Source organism: Leucoraja erinacea, chromosome 7 (genome assembly GCF_028641065.1).
Source record: "Leucoraja erinacea ecotype New England chromosome 7, Leri_hhj_1, whole genome shotgun sequence".
Taxonomy (NCBI): Eukaryota; Metazoa; Chordata; class Chondrichthyes; order Rajiformes; family Rajidae; genus Leucoraja; species Leucoraja erinaceus.
Genome location: NC_073383.1, coordinates 29,781,193 through 29,798,700, shown reverse-complemented (window position 1 = coordinate 29,798,700; position 17,508 = coordinate 29,781,193). Strand labels below are relative to the sequence as shown.

The 17,508-nt window shown below is 45.0% G+C and overlaps 1 protein-coding gene across 2 annotated transcripts in view; it reads right to left on the bottom strand.

Moving 5' to 3' along the window:
* Positions 1-15,655, bottom strand: part of LOC129698814 (protein TANC1-like) — a 116,889-nt gene extending 101,234 nt beyond the window's left edge. The window contains exon 1 of one of the 2 annotated variants that reach the window (XM_055638114.1): positions 15,519-15,655. The gene's annotated coding sequence lies outside the window, so the exon portion shown is untranslated. The remainder of the gene's footprint in view (positions 1-15,518) is intronic. The other variant, XM_055638115.1, reaches the window with a different exon arrangement.
* Between the last annotated feature and the right edge of the window lie 1,853 nt (positions 15,656-17,508).

Below are 17,508 nucleotides of genomic sequence, written 5' to 3'. Positions count from 1 at the left end.
TTGTTAGTGGTTTAAATATCTCACAATCCATTGTGGCATCTGGGAAACATGTATAAGTCATAATATGACACAGTAATACAACAACTTAGGAAAGCTGCGGGATGAAGTTACCATTTGGAATAAACTTCAAGCTTCAATTCAACAATAAAGTCTTCTGGTTTTGAACTGACATAAAAACATAGAAGGTTCTAAATTAAATCCAAACTCCAATCGGTACTTCAGCCCCATGGTGCACAAGTGGCATTTCAGGAGTTTTGCAAAAATTGACCGTAGCAAACCTAATCAAACTACTGAATAAAGATGGAAACTTTAAGCTTTATTTGAAAGACAGCTCTAATATAAAATAAATTAAGTGCCTTCTTGTTCTCCTGGGTTGTAATATTTTGCCCTCTTTACAAATCTGATAGAAACTTTGCAGAGATACACTCTAAGGAGGTAGTGAAGGTGGGGGGGGGGGGGGGGGGGGGGGGGGGGGTGTGGGGCAGGGGGGGGGGGGGGGGGTGGGGGGGGGGTAGGGGCGGTTGTGGGAGTAGTAGGGGGTTTGTGGGGGCAAGGGAAGGGGTATGAGGGAGGGGTGTGTGTGGTGGAGGGAGGAGTGTGTGTGGTAGGGGGGAGTCTGGGGGAGGGGTTGTGTGGGGGGGGGTGTAGGGGGGAAGGGGTGTGGGGGGGGTGTAGGGGAGGGAGGGAGGGAAGAGGGTGGTGTGGGCCCTCGCTCGCAGAACACAGACCCCACTCGCAGAACAGACCCCGTACGCAGAACACAGACCCCGCTCGCAGAACAAAGCACAGCCCCCGCTCGCAGAAACACAGACCCCGCTCGCAGAACACAGACCACAACTCCCAGAACAGACCCCGTATGTAGAACACAGACCCTGCTCGCAGAACACAGACCCCGTATCGCAGAACACAGACCCCGCTCGCAGAACACAGACCCCGTATGCAGAACACAGGCCCCGTATGTAGAACACAGACCCTGCTCGCAGAACAGACCCCCCGTATGTAGAACACAGACCCTGCTCGCAGAACACAGACCCCGTATGCAGAACACAGACCCTGCTCGCAGAACAGACCCCGTACGTAGAACACAGACCCTGCTCGCAGAACAGACCCCGTATGTAGAACACAGACCCCGCTTGCAGAACAGACCCCGTATGTAGAACACAGACCCCGCTCGCAGAACACAGACCCCGCTCGAACAGAGCACAGCCCCCGCTCGCAGAACACATACCCCGCTCGCAGAACACGGACCCCACTCGCAGAACACAGACCCCGCTCGCAGAACAGAGACCCCCCCCGCTCGCGCAGAACACAGACTCACAGAACACAGACCCCATATGCAGAACACCCCCATATCGCAGAACACAGACCCCGCTCGCAGAACACAGACCCCGCTCGCAGAACACAGACCCCGCTCTCAGAACACAGCCCCCGCTCGCAGAACACAGACCCCATATGCAGAACACAGACCCCGCTATGCAGAACAGAGCACAGCCCCCCGCTCGCAGAACACAGCCCCCGCTCGCAGAACCCAGACCCCTATGCAGAACACAGACCCCGCTCGCAGAACACAGACCCCGCTCGCAGAACACAGACCCCGCTCGCAGAACACAGACCCTGCTCGCAGAACACAGACCCCGTATGCAGAACACAGACCCCGCTTGCAGAACAGAGCACAGCCCCCGCTCGCAGAACACAAAGCACCCCCCGCTCGCAGAACACAGACCCCCACTGCAGAAACAGACCCCGTGCTCGCAGAACACAGACCCTGCTCGCAGAACACAGACCCCGTATGCAGAACACAGCCCCCGTATGCAGAACACAGACCCCGCTCGCAGAACAGAGCATAGCCCCCGCTCGCAGAACACAGCCCCAGATCGCAGAACACAGACCCCGCCCGCAGAACACCGCCCTCACTCGCACTCTGCTGATGTGTACTGCAATCCTATTTCCCTACTTTTGTTTATGGTCCTTTAAAGTGCATACAAGAGACAAAAATTAGGCTTGAAAATGTCAACTATCAATTTAACCTTTATACAACAAGATTACTATGACCTCTATAATACTAAACGGTGTGTGTGTGCGTGCGTGCGTTTGTGAATATCTGGTTAATTCCTATTTTCTTCCAAAGGTTAGGCCACAGCCTTCCTATTTTCACACATTCTACTCACATTTTTCCAGTCGAGAAGATAAACATCTTCCCGTTGCATACCCTCCTATATTTCCGAAGTTAATAATCGTCTAAAGTTTTTTTAACAAGCCCGAAAACTCACCCATTTCGATAAAAAACCCGAGTGATGTCACAATCACTCACAAGGCAAGACCGGTCACCCCGGGAGGGAGGGGCACTCCAGCGTTCACGGTGAACGAGGTGGCGGCTGCCAGCGGCAGACGCCCGATGGGGAGGGTGGTGCTGGTACTGGAGTGAGGACTTGGGATGGGGCCGTGACCGGGGCCGAAAAATATGCTGCCGCTGGAACCAAGGACAAGCCTGGTTCCAGGGTCAGGGACGAGCCCGGAGATGAAGTCGGGGCCTGCACTGGAGCCCAGGTGGCGGCCGAGCTGACGGCTGCAGTCTGGAGATGAAGTCGGGGCCTGCACTGGAGCCCAGGTGGCGGCCAAACTGACAGCAGGAGTCTACCGCCAGGGCCGGGCCGTACATGAATCAGGCCGAGTTCCAGGCCCTGCGCTGCTCTACGACCTGTGTAGGTCCTGGGGCAGGGAATGGGAGTGAGAGGAGGGGAATGACGGAAATGAGGAGGGAGATGGGGGAGGGGTGGAGGAGGGAGATGCCCCCTCCCTATCTACCCTCACTCCCACCCTCTCTACCCCTTCCCTCTATCCCCACTCCCTCTCTACTCCCTTCTCCTCCCTCTCTACCTTCCTCCCCCTCCCTCTCTGGGGATTGAAGAGGGAGGGCGAGGAGGAGGGAGTGCTGGGGGATTAGGAGAAATGAGCCACGCCTGCGCAGTTGTGGGCTATGCATGAGAGGTGCAATATTGCGTTGGGGGGAATGGCTTGCATTGGGGGATCGGGTGAGTGGTGCAATCTTGCATTAGGGGAGCAGTCCCAGCGGGTCTGCACTTGGTCTAGTATTTACATATAAAATTTGTTTTCAATAGTCAAGAGTATTTAAATCGGAAGGGAACAATTAAATGTCTGCTTGCTGATACTTTACAGGTACATTAATGCAATTACACAACAACATACTAATGGTTGTTGGTACTTCCACCTTGGGGTAAAAAGGTTCTGATTGACTACCCTATCTATGCCTCTCAGAATGTTATATTCTTATATCAGGACTCTCCTCCACCGACGCTCCAGAGAAACTAGTAAAGTGTATCCAACCTCTTCTTATAACCAATACCAATCCAGTCAACATTCTGGTAAAACCTCTTCTGCACCCTTTCCAAATCTTCCACAGCCTTCCTACTATGGAGCAACCAGAACGTACAATATTCCAGATACGGTCTAATCAAAGTATTATAAAGCTGCAACATGATTTCCTGAGTCCCCCGGCCAATGAAGGCAAGTATACCACAAGCCTTCTTTACCACCCTCTCTAATTGTGTTGCTACATTTATGGAGCTTTGGACTTGGACTCCAACATCCCTCCGTACATCAATGCTGTTGAGGGTCTTGTTGTTAACTGCATATTTTCCACTTCTCCTGTGCTAAATTATAAAGGGTTTCTGGTTCATTGATTAATGGAAAATATTTAAGCTATTTTATAAATAAACTATATGTTTATGTCTGATATTGTACATCCTTTATATAAAAGTTTTGCAAGTAGCTTTAAGGGCCTGTGCCACTTTCACGACCTTTTCCGAGTTTGCCCTTGACTCCTACTTGCAGCATGGTCGTCACGAGGTCATAGGTAGGTCGTGATGCTAGTCATAGGTACTCGTGGCATCAAGTAGGTCGGGGCGTTCAAGAAACAAGCAACCTCCAACTTTTATTTCTTAAAACCTAACTGACAAGAAATCTGCTGTATCTATTCATGATTTAAGTTGGAAAATTGCATTGATAATGCCTCCAACTAACAATCAAACCTCACCTTTACGTGACCAGTTTCTGAAGTTGCTTTCAATGAAAAAGAAGAGATATCAACTCCAGGATTCATGCAATAGTTTTTGCACTTTCTTCTCTCCCTCATTTTGCATTTTTTCCTTGTATGGACTTTTGCCTTTGCCAATTTTAGATATTTGTACATTCCTCTCATGCCTCTTCATTGCCTCTTGAAGACCATCCATCATGCAAACATAATTTAGCTTTATTAATCTTTCCCCAATCTCTCAAAGTACAAACACAAGTAAATGCCAGTTGCTCACCAGCAGAGGCATACCTTGCCAATCAAAGTACAATCTAAGTGTAAGAGCAGAAAGTAAAGAACTACCAGGAACATGAAGAAAAGGTATTTAGAAATCTGACATGTGTACATGGCAGATGGCAGGAATAGCAAGAATTACAGGTTTTACCATAAAAGACGAGTAGATATAAATTTGGTTGCCAGGAAAAAACTCAAGACTGCAGGAAGATATCAACAGATTAGTCAGATGTATAATAAACTTACAAATTCAATCCAAGGAAGCTTGAGGCGCTTCATTTGGGATATGGAGAAAGAGAACAGATGATAAATGATGTAAGAATAGAAGGGCAGTGTCAACAGGTTCCTGAACGAAGCAAGATAAGTAGATACAATGGTTGAAAAACATATTGACCAAATATAAAAAGAGAGAAAAATCTTGTTCGAATACTAGAGAACATAGTTTAACCCACAACACTTCTATCCACCACATTAAAAAAGTGATTTCATTAAAATGCAAAGGAGATTTATGAAAATGCTATTGGTTTGTTATTGTCATGTGTTCCAAGATACAGTGAAAAACTTTGTTTTGCGTACTATACATGAGTACAATCAAACCATACACAAGCACACATGTAGGCTCTTGGCAGGTACCATATCAACATTTAAACAAGTAAAAGACCTTTGGAAAGATATATAGATAGGAAAGGTTTAGACGGATATGAACCAAACGCAGGTAGGTGGGGCTAGTGTAGATGGGGCATCTTGGTTGGCACAGGCAAGTTTGGCCGAAGGGCCTGTTTCCGTGCTGTATGACCATACTGTTAATAAAAAAAGAGAAAGCAAACAAAATGCAGCATTTACTGTTACAGCCACAGAGAAAATTCAGATAAAGCAAGGGCTGCAAATAAGTAGATTGGGACTAGCGAGAGGTCCATTCAATAGCCTGATAACACCGAGGAAGCAGCTATTCCTGAATCTGGTGGTATGTGGTTTCATCTTTTGTATCTTATGCCCAATGGGAGAATAGAGAAGTGGGATTGATCAGGCGTCATTGATTATGTTGGCTGCTTTCCCTAGGGGTGAAATAACCTGGTTTGCGAGATGGACTAGGCACACCTCTCTACAATTCCTTGCAGTATTGAGCACAGCAGTTGGCAAACCAAGTTGCGATACATCTTGATAGTATGGTTTCTATGGTGGATCTACAGAAATTGTTAAGAGTCATTGCAGATATGCTGAACTTCCTTAGGTTCTGGAAAATATTGCCCCTGAGGAAAGACTGGCTAGGCCTAGGTCATATACTCCAAAAGATGCTAAAGAGCTTATCAAAAGTGTGAAAATATTTTATGACAAGTAAGTCTGATGATAAACTCCGATCTATCTTGGCACAGAGGTTAATAATTATAGTGTAGATTTGATAGGACCATCACAGGATGAGTCAAAATAATTTTTATTTCCACCCAGAAGATAACTAATATCTTGAACTTGCTCTGTGAATGATTGGTAGAAGTGGAACCATTTATACAGTTTTTACATAAGCAATTGATGTGTCAGGGAGTTTTGGACCAAGAACTGGGACATTAAACTGAATTCCAGCCAGCTTGGTCACAATGTGTTAAGTATTTATATAATTCTAGATAATAGGCATCAACAGTACTAGATTCAACAACATTTAACTGGTCTAGCACATCAATATAAATGTTTCATCCAAACATAGACACAAAAAGCTGAAGTATCTCAGACAGCATCTCTGGAAAAAGGAAATAGGTGGCGTTTCGGGTCGAGACCCTTCTTCAGATTGAGAATCAGGGAAAAGGGAAACAAGAAATATAGTTTCAATCCCATTTTTGGTTCACAGAAAAATAATTAGCAGTAATTGATTTACAGTGCATAAAATGATGCACCTTGGTTTTTAAAGTTAAGGAAAAAATGCATCAAGGCTTATAGGAAAGTTTCTGATGTAGGAAGCAGAGTTTGAGCAGAAGACCCAAGACATGCGATAAGCAGTAAGAAGCTCCAAACTCATCAAATTATAACCCAGCCAGTCTGTTTTGGGGAATCAATCACAGTCTGAGCTTGAATTATATATTTAAAATCATTAATGTCAATCTTCAACGACAGTTTTGGAACTTCCTAGGAGATCATTTATGGTCACTGAAAGTAGCCCAAGGGGAAAAGAAAACAAACAGGAGCTGGAAACTAGAGAAAATGCAGCAGGTAAGATTAAAAGGATCAAATTGCAGATCTTCAAGTTATGCACAAATTCTCTGCATAAAAACAGTTACACTGAGAGTTCTACCTATTGAATTTATGTCAGGTAATATCAGGTACAGGAACAGCAACTCTATTCATCAGAAAGGAAAGAAATACTGCAATGCCTATGAATTAGTACAATAATGTACACTTTAATTGGAATTGCTTTGATGATTTTCCTGGATCAAAAATTATCCAAGCAAGTAGACCATCCGATGTGGGAATGCAAACCTTGCCAATATCTAAAAATTCAGATATCGCTGGACAGTATTTGCATATGGATATACGTAGGTCTGGCTTGTGTTGAATCTGCAGAAAATGATGCAGTGACAGGTCAACCCCATTTTAAACAACATAATGCAAAAACTTGAGGTGTGAGGTGGAACAAGTTGAGCACAAGAAACTGCTGAGGATAGCTTTGACAAACTAATAAAAACATAGGCACTCTTCTATGCTTTGACAGATGTTTAATAATAACCAAGACTAAGCAGTTTGTAAAAACCCATTATCAAAATATCAAAACAGTATCCTTGGTGATGGGTTGGATAAATCCTTTTGCTGAAGAGGCAAATTGGGAAGGTGGTAAAAAGAGAAAGAAAATAATTGAATGGGAACAACAGCTGGAGGAAGCAGGGAGTGGCCATGACTCCATAAATTGAAAGTATCAAACAAAGGCCTGATTTTAAAGACCTCAAAAGAAGTGACAACAATATTATAGAAAATATCTTTAATAAGAAGCAAGAAGGATTGCATTAGTAGAATCATTTGTTCAATTCAAAAATTTGAGAAAAACAGCCTAGAAAAGTGAGCTACACAAAGTCAATAATATGTTTTGTTTTAATATACTCCAGTGGTTTTGACTTGAAGTGTTTGCTGATAAACATACAGTATGAATGAGGCAATTTAGTGATACTCCGAGGATCAAAACGGGCATATGTAAGAAGAATGTATTCATTAATCAGTAGTTTGGCTACCTTTAAGAGCAACATCATTATGTATATTATTATGCTTGACTGCTTGAGCTAAAAAAAAGCCATACCAGAAAAAGAACACACCAAGACAAATATTCCAAGTAGAATAGAGAGGCTTAACATAGTCTGTAGACAGATTGCCAAATTAAGAGCCTTTAAGCGGGTAATCCAAGATATTCTACTCTAGGATTATATGCAAAGATTGGTTCAAAGAATTGGTTTAGGGTATGAGTGCTAAATTGGGTGTGGTCGTAGGGGATATAGGAGCTTGCTGTGGAATGACAAAACCATATGTGAATGAAAAATAGCCAACGGGGTAATGCCAGAGTAAGAGATTTTCACTGACAGCCAAAGTTTGAAGTGTAAGTGCCAAAATATTGGCGTGGGGCAATGTTGAGAATGATGAGAAAATGAATTTTAGGATGTATAAAGGGCATGTCCCACCAGCATGCGACTGCATGTGGCGAGCGCGACCAAACGTGGTGGCTTGAGGTGTACGGCCGCGCGGGGCTGGTCCCACTTCCAACCGCGGAGCCGTATGGAGCTGGTCCCGACATCATACTCACCAATCAGCTGGGCAGGAGGCGGGCCAACTGAATTTGGACGTCGCACGGCGTCGGGCGGTTACGTCATCACGCAACGCCACGCCGGGTGGTGACATCATCGTGCAACGCCACGCACTAGGCGTACGCCGTCAAGATGCTACGTCCGGCGTTGAGACGCTGCGTACGCCCATCGAGGCGCTGCATAATGCCTCAATGCGGCTGCGGGCCGACAGGCCGTTGCCGCGCGGGACTTTTGGACAGTGTCAGTTTTTCAAAGCCTCGCGCGATGTCGGGACCAGCCCCGCACAACTCCGGCGATCGAAGTGGGCCCCGCGAGGCCGTACAGCTCAAGCGACCACGTTAGGTCGCGCTCGCCGCATGTAGTCGCATGCTGATGGGACAGGCCCTTAATGGTCAAATGTGAAAGCGTTACGATAGGAATTTTCTTTGTAATATACCAGGTAACCCAGTATGGAGAATCTAAAGAGATAAATTTCTTTCATATGCTTCATTGGCAATGATTTACCCCACCTTTGGAAAATGAATAAAGAGTAGCTCTCTAATCTTGACTTTATTTCTCCCTCTCCCCACTCATTGGCAATCGAACCTTAGAACCAAAAGTTCTATTTTTGAATTTGGATGAGAACTTGGATGTTAAAAGCACTGAATAGCATCCAAATGGTTTCCATTGGTATAGTTTTAATCTTTCAGTATGATGAGTGGGTATAGCAGCAACCTCTTGGAATAGCTATGTATCAACTGCCGATAGAAGGTCCCGAATAGCACCCACTGCACCATAAAATATGAATCACTATTATTTTTCCACATCAAATGAGCAATGCAGCTGCCTTTAAAAAAATGAAATAATCTAAATTGAAATAAAAACTGGGCATTAAAGAAGTAGGAATAACAAGAACGGATTACAAGTATTTAAAAACAGCAAGCATTAATACCCATTTATTACATCCCCACAGCATTACTCACTGAACCAAAATATGCTTTTCACTGCTCGAGTAAAAACAGCATGGCCATTGTCGAGCATTCATTACACAGGTTACATTATTTTAACTCATTGGTTCAGAATTTAAAACACTTTTCATAGCTAATTAATTACTTTTCTTGTGAGGTCACTGATGTTTGAAGGGTACACGCCAACAGAACAGGGGTTGGGAGAGACAAGGAGTTGCAGATGCTGGTTTACAAAATATGACAAAGTACTGGAGTAACTCAGTTACTCATTTAAGGTAAAATATTGGCCAACAAATTTGTTCACGTTAAATAACTTTAAACTAGGTGCCGACACATAACAGAAAACCTAGTCTGAAGTGCTTATCTCTATACTTATAAAACTGATCTTGGATGTGTATTTATTTGTGTTTGTGTGCAATCACACATACGTGAAAAAACGACGTGGAAACATATTCCAGTCGCCATTTTTGCTATGCGTGTGAATAGGGTGGGGGTAAAAGGAGCAAATGAATAATATTAATATAATAACAATGGGGTGGTCAGTGTGTGTGTGGGGGTTAGTGTGTGTATGTGTGATGCTGCAACCCCCCCCCCCCGCAACCACGCGTCCCACTTGGTCTCGTCCTATATAAATCATTTCTCTGACTGAGCAAAACAATGGCTGGAGTGATATAAATAATAGATCACTAATTGGAAGTTTTGGGCTTACTTCTTACTTTAAAGGATGACAATAGACATAGATAATAGGTGCAGGAGTATGCAATTCGGCCCTTCGAGACAGCACCGCCATTCAACGTGATCATGGCTGACAGTACCCCGTTCCTGCCTTCTCCCCATAACCCCTATCTTTAAGAGCCCGCTCTCTCTTGAAAGTATCCAGATCACCAGCCTCCACCGCACTCTGACGCAGAAAATTCCACACTCACAACTCTCTGTGTGAAATAGTGTTTCCTCATCTCCATTCTAAATGGCTTACCCCTTATTCTTAAACTATGGCCCCTGGTTCTGGACTCCCTGAACATCGGGAGCATGTTTCCTGCCTCTAGCATGTCCAAACCCTTAATAATCTTATATGTTTCAATAAGATTCTGTCTCATCCTTCTAAACTCCAGAGAATACAAGCCCAGCCGCTCCATTCTCTCAGCATATGACAGTCCCACCACCCCGGGAATTAACCTTGTAAACCTACGCTACACTCCCTCAATAGCAAGAATGTGGGTGAACTGGGGTTGGGGACTGGACTTTGTGCCTTCCCTCATGGCGGGAGTCATTGTGGGGGGATGTTCTTTGTGTTTAAGACTCTCATTGGTGTTATGTCTGTATTCTTTTGTGTACTGCAAAATGGCAAAAAGCATTTCACTTCATTACACCTCGGTGTATGTGAATGTGACTAATAAAAACCTTTGAATACTTTGAATTTTGAATGTCCTTCCTGAAATTAGGGGACCAAAACTGCACACAATACTCCAGGTGTGGTCTCACTAAGGCCCTATACAACTGCAGAAGGCCCTCTTTGCTCCTATACTAAACTTCTCTTGTTATGAAGGCCAACATTCCATTCACTTTCTTCACTGCCTGCTGTACCTGCATGCTTACTTTCATTGACTGTTGATCAAGGAACCCCAGATCCCACTGTACCTCCCCTTTTCCCAACTTGACACCATTTAGATAATAATTTGCCTTCCCTTTTTTGCTACCAAAGTGGATAACCTCACATTTATCCACATTAAATTACATTTGCCACGCATTTGCCCACTCACCCAATTTGTCCATGAAAAATTATTACAAAGCCATGAAAAGGAAACCATGGAGACACAAAGAACTCTGTGGGTCAGGCATCATCAGCCCGAAGAAGGGCCCGACCCAAAATACAGCCCGTCTATTCCCTCCTCGGATGCTGCCTGACCCACTGAGCTCCAGCCATTCTTTGTTTAAACGCAAAACAGTGATACAAACAGAAAAGTAAATGCTTTTAACATTTGAAACTCTGGGATAAAGACCTCATTATATGTCAGTGACAATTTTTATATAATGTCATGGTAGGGAAGTTACCGGGGGAAAAAATCTAAGGCACAGATTAGTGATACTTGGAGAGGCAGAGATTACTCAAAGATAACCAGCATGGTTTTGTTAGCAGGCCGATTTGACTGCGTTTTTCAAAGAAAAGGCGTATTGACTAAGCCAGTCCAACCGATATAATCAAATGGATTTATGCAAGACCTTTGGCATGGTCTCACATCGGAGACTGATGCGGTGAGAAGAGCTCATTGGGCCTGGTCATAAGTTATGGGAGCAGAATTAGGCCCATCAAGTCTACTCCGCCATTCAATCATGGCTGATCTATCTTTCCCTCTCAATCCCATTCTCCTGCCTTCGCCCCATAACCCCTGACACCCTTACTAATCAAGAATCTGTCAATCTCAACCTCAAAAATAGCCATTGACTTTGCCTGCACAGCCGTCTATGGCAATGAATTCCATAGATTCACCACCCTCTGACTAAATAAATTCCTCTTCATCTTTCTAAAGATATGTCTTTTATTCCGAGGCTGGTCAAGGTGGCCATTTACAGACCTAGGCAACAAGCCAAAGAGGCTAGCTTCTTGCTCAGGTGTCCATGTGGAGGGATCATGTGGGCTTGTGATGTCTGCAGGGTCATCAGAGACCTTCCAGGATTGGTGGACACCACAGAAATGGATCCTGGACGCCAGTAAGAGTTCACATTTCAGGTGTTTTATGTTTTAACTAAAAGTTATTCTAAAACAGGATCAGGGACAGTTTCTTCCCAGCTATCATTAGCCAGCTGAACAGTCCACTCATCAGCTAGAGTGCAGTCCTGACCTCCCATCTACCTTGTTAGAGATCTTTGAACTAGCTTTAATCGGACTCTATCTTGCACTATGTGTTGCACCCTTTATCTGTACCCTGTAGATGGCATGATTGTAATCATGTATAGTCTTTTCTTTGACTGGATAGCATGCAAAAAGTTTTCACTGTACCTCAGTACACGTCACAATAATAAACTAAACAATCAATATACATAAAACAAGGGTCTCTGGATAAAGGATCAGAATTGACTATAGCAGATTAGCAAATAAATAATTAATGGTGTTTATGTTTTCAAACCAGGAAAGCAATTTCCCACCCCCCACCTGTATCAATCTATTACTAGCCATACTTTGGGCTGGCCTATCTTTCTTCCAGCTTTATTTCCCCTCATCAGTCTGAAGAAGTCTTGACCTGAAATATCACCTATACATGTTTTCCATAGATGCTTTGAGTGTGCTGAGTTACTCCAGCACTTTGGAATACTGAAGATAGACACAAAATGCTGGAGTAACTCAGCCGGACAGGCAGCATCTCTGGAGAGAAGAAATGGGTGATGTTTCGGGTCAAGGCTGAAGAAGTGGCTTGACCTGAAACGCCACCCATTCCTTCTCTCCAGAGATGCTGCCTGTCCCGCTGAGTTACTCCAGCATTTGTGTCTATCATTGATTTAAACCAGCATCTGCAGTTCTTTCCTCCACACTTTGGAATATTGAGTTACTCCAGCACTGTGTCTTTTTTTATAAGCCAACATCTGCAGTTCCTTGTTTCCACAAGGACTTTTCAGGCTCTGTTCATCTGTGAGATTTATGTTTAAAAAAGTTATGATACCATAACATTGTGATTAAACATTTACTCCAGTTTAACTTTTGAATGATTCCATTTGGTTACGCCCGCCCATGTAAAAAGGCCAAATACTTATGAACGGGTGAATGGTACACATAATGAGGCTTAGAACTATAATCATAATCTAAGCAGTCCGCATTGGTAGAATCTGCTTGTAATTTACTCAAAATTCTGCATGTGTTTTTTTTTTAAGAAAACGCATAGTGCTGGAGGAAATTCAGATGGCATCTGCGGAGGCAATACCGTCTGTCCATATCCCTTCACAGATGCTGGCTGTTCAGCTGTTCCTCCAGCACTTTGCGTTTTGCAATATGTGTTTTACAATGTATATTAATGATTTGGATGAAGGGATTACAAGTAACATTAGCAAATTTGCAGATGACACAAAGCTGGTTGGCAGTGTGAACTGTGTGGCGGATGCTATGAGTATGCAGGTTGGGTGAGTGGGCAGATGCATGGCAGATGCAGTTTAATGTGGATAAATGTGAGGTAATCCACTTTGGTGGCAAAAATAGAAGGCAGATTATTATCTAAATGGTGTCAAATTGGGAAAAGGGGAAGTACAACAGGATCTGGGGGGGGTCCTTGTTCATCAGTCACTGAAAGTAAGCATGCAGGTACAGCAGGCAGTGAAGAAAGCGAATGGCATGTTGGCCATCATAACAAGAGTAGTTGAGTGTAGGAGAAAAGAGGTCCTCCTGCAGTTGTACAGGACCCTAGTGAGACCACACCTAGAGTATTGTGTGCAGTTTTGGTCCCCTCATTTCAGGAAGGACATTCTTGCTATTGAAGGAGTGCAGCGTAGGTTCACAAGGTTAATTCCCGGGATGGCGGGACTGTCATATGTTGATAGAATGGAGCTGCTGGGCTTGTATACTTCATATAGCATATAATCCTTCATAGCAAAAGGATTTGAGTATAGGAGCAGGGAGGTTCTACTGCAGTTGTACAGGGTCTTGGTGAGACCACACCTGGAGTATTGCGAACAGTTTTGGTCTCCTAATCTGAGGAAAGACATTCTTACCATAGAGGGAGTACAGAGAAGGTTCACCAGACTGATTCCTGTGATGTCAGGACTTTCACATGAAGAAAGACTGGATAGACTCGGTTTGTACTCGCTAGAATTTAGAAGATTAAGGGGGGATCTTATAGAAACTTACAAAATTCTTAAGGGGTTGGACAGGCTAGATGCAGGAAGATTGTTCCCGATGTTGGGGAAGTCCAGAACAAGGGGTCATAGTTTAAGGATAAGGGGGAAATCTTTTAGGACAGAGATGAGGAAAACTTTTTTCACACAGAGAGTGGTGAATCTCTGGAATTCTCTGCCGCAGAAGGTAGTTGAGGCCAGTTCATTGGCTATATTTAAGAGGGAGTTAGATGTGGCCCTTGTGGCTAAAGGGATCAGGGGGTATGGAGAGAAGGCAGGAACAGGATACCGAGTTGGATGATCAGCCATGATCATATTGAATGGCGGTGCAGGCTCGAAGGGCCGAATGGCCTACTCCTGCACTTATTTTCTATGTTTCTATACTCTGGAGTTTAGAAGGATGAGACGGGATCATATTGAAACATGTAAGATTATTAAGGGTATGGACACGCTAGAGGCAAGAAACATGTTCCCGATGTTGGGGGAGCCCAGAACCAGGGGCCATAGTTTAAGAATAAGTGGTAAGCCATTTAGAACGGAGATGAGGAAAAACTTTTTCACACAGAGTTGTTGGTGTGTGGAATTCTCTGCCTCAAACGGCGGTGGAGGCTGATTCTCTGGATGCCTTCAAGAGTTAGATAGAGCTCTTATGGATAGCGGAGTTAAGGGACATGGAGAAAAGGCAGGAACGGGGTACTGATTGTGGATGACCAGCCACGATCACATTGAATGGTAGTGCTGGCTCGAAGGACCGAATGGCCTACTCCTGCACCTATGCTCGACATCTGCAGTTCCTTGTGTCTCTCTAGTTTATTTTCCCCTTCTTTTCTACACCATTTAGAAAGAAAAATGCAGACAAGCGTTCTTAAAATTGTAATTTAAATGTAATCTGTAATCAGAAGGGGCCCCAAATTTGAAATTAAAAATTAAATTACACGAAAAACCCCGAGAGAGCGCGGTTAAAAACAACATACAGCTGCTGCAGTGATTGAGATCGGCTGCTGCACAGGCGGTCGTCGACATTCACACATCAAACAAACCAGTTCTTCAGGCGGTCAGGGCGTTCCCGGCGACTGAGCATCAAGTCCCCGCGGTGCCCCGGGCCTGGCCTGGCCGCCGACAGCTACCGACTAGCCGTCCGTCCCTCTCCCCGACTACCGTCACCCACCGACGGGACACTCGTCCCTCTCCCCGACTACCGTCACCCACCGACGGGACATCACCCACCGAGGGGACTCTCCGCCGACCATCACCCACAAATGGGACGGTCACCCACAAATGGGACGGTCACTCCCGTCGCCGCAACCTTGCCGACGGGACGGTTCCCCTCCTCCCCGCTATCCACAGACGGTCCGTCCCGCCGCTGCCATCACCCACAGACGGGACGGTTCCCGTCACCCGCCGATTGGACTCCCGCCGCCGCCGCCATCGCCCACCACCGGTCATCCCCGCCCCTCTCCCGCCGCCGAGCGAACAACCTGGCCTCACCGACCCGCCAGCCCAGCGCCACTTTTCCAGAACTTTCCAGCGGGGGTTCCCCGGGCTCCGCTTGGCCCAGGGGCCGCCCTCCACCCGCCGAGAAGTTGACGTGTAAGAACTGAAAGTTGGGGGGGAAGAGAGAGAGATGGAGTAAAATATAAAGCCTTTCCGACTTACCGGTCGGATTCGCCCCAACTTTATATCAAAAACAACAAAACTTTGAGAGGTCGTCGAGTCGGGGCTGGAACTTTCCTGTTTTTCGGCCGCCCTCCGTCTGGTTGGGAGTCGCTCTCCTCCCACAGGCTCCAGTGAGCTCATTGGAATGAAGGCTCAGGTCCCGCCTCTGCCTCCCCGGCTCGTCCTCCACCGTCTGCAATTCCCCGCACACCTTCCTCGCCCAGGAATCACTGGTCTCCGCGTCCCCAATCTGCTCCTGGCCCCAGGAGCACCAAGAGGAAAGCCACCCAACAGGTGAGATAGACACAACGTGCTGGAGTAACTCAGCGGGTTGGGCAGCTTCTCTGAATAAAATGGATGGTGAGAGATGGTCTCCAAGAAGCGAGAGAGTCAAGAGTGTTTTATTGTCATGTGTACAAAAATGAAACAATGACATTCTCACTGGCAGCAGCATAACAAGCCTGTAGACACATGTTTAGGTTAACAAAAAAGACACAAAGTGCTGGAGTGACTCAGTAAATTAGGTAGTGTCTCTGGAGAACACGGAGAAGCATTCATTCAGGTGACGTTTTGGGTGGAACCCTGCTTAGGTTTTTAGCTTTATTGTTGTCACTTGCGCCTGCGGGAGGAGAGTGGCTAAAAAAAACAGGAAAGTGTCAGCCCCAACCAGATGACTCATCACAAAGTTTTTTTTGGTTAAAATTCATATACACTGAAAAGGCTTTGTTTTGCATGTTATCTAAACGGATCAGATACACCATACATAGATGCAATCAGTTTAAACTCCATACATAGATGCAATCAGTTTAAACTCAAGTACAATCGGTATCAATTCCATAAAGTCAAATGTCCTCATTGGGTAGATGTGAATCGAACAGTACCCTAGTTTATGGAGGAAACCATTCACTTTAGTTATTTTATTGTCAAATGTACTGTACTGAGGTACAGTGAAAAGCTGTTGTTTGCATGCTATCCAGTCAAAGAAACGACTACACGTGATGACAATCAAGCAGTTTACAGTGTACAGATAAAGGATACATTTGGTGCAACATAAAATCCGATCAAAGATAGTTCAAAGGTCTCCAATTAGGAGGATGGGAGGTCAGATAGCATACTCATAGATATCACAATAAAGAAAATAATATTTCCTCTCTACATTCTTCCTGATGGCTGGAATAAAATGAGAGTGTGGCCAGGGTGGTGAGCGTCATTGACGAGTGTCATAGAAATCAAAGACATCCCAGTCTGAAGAAGAGTCCCAACCGGAAATATCATCCATCCATGTTCTCCAGAGATCTTGCAAGACCCACTGAGTTACTCCAGCGTTTGTGTCGTTTTAAAAAAAACAAACTTGAATCACCCAAGTTGTTCTTTTTACTCCTGGCAAAAAATACTTGGACAGGAAAGTCTGATGAAAGGTCTCAACCAGAAATATCACCCATTACTTCTCTCCAGAAATGCTGCCTGTCCTGCAGTGTCATCGCAGAGCTAAAATCAAATATCACATAATATCTAAGATCACAAGGTACAAGAGCTGATTTAGGCCATTTGGCCCATCGAGTCTGCTCCGCCATTCGATCATGGCAGATCTATTTTTCCCTCTCTACCTCATTTACCACCAGGGGCACCACAAGATTGGCAGCCCTGCCAACAGTCTGTGTTTTTGTCTTTTTAAAAAAAAATTTTTTTTAATTTTTAGTGTGTTGAAAGTCTGTGTAAATGTTCTCCGGTTTGTTTTATGTGGGGAGAGTAGATGGGGTCAGAGGAAACTTTTTTTCAGTTTCTTACCTTGCTGGAGATGCAATTATTTTCCGGGTCGCTCTCAGGGCACTCTGTGGCTTACCATCGATGGAGTTGGAGGCCTCCTCGGACTGACTTTGGGCCTCACCATGGGGCGTGGACTTACATCGGAGCCGATCCCTTGCCTGCGGACCTACCATCAAGAGCTCGCAGTCTCAAGAGTCGGGAAGCTCCAACGATGCAGAGGCTC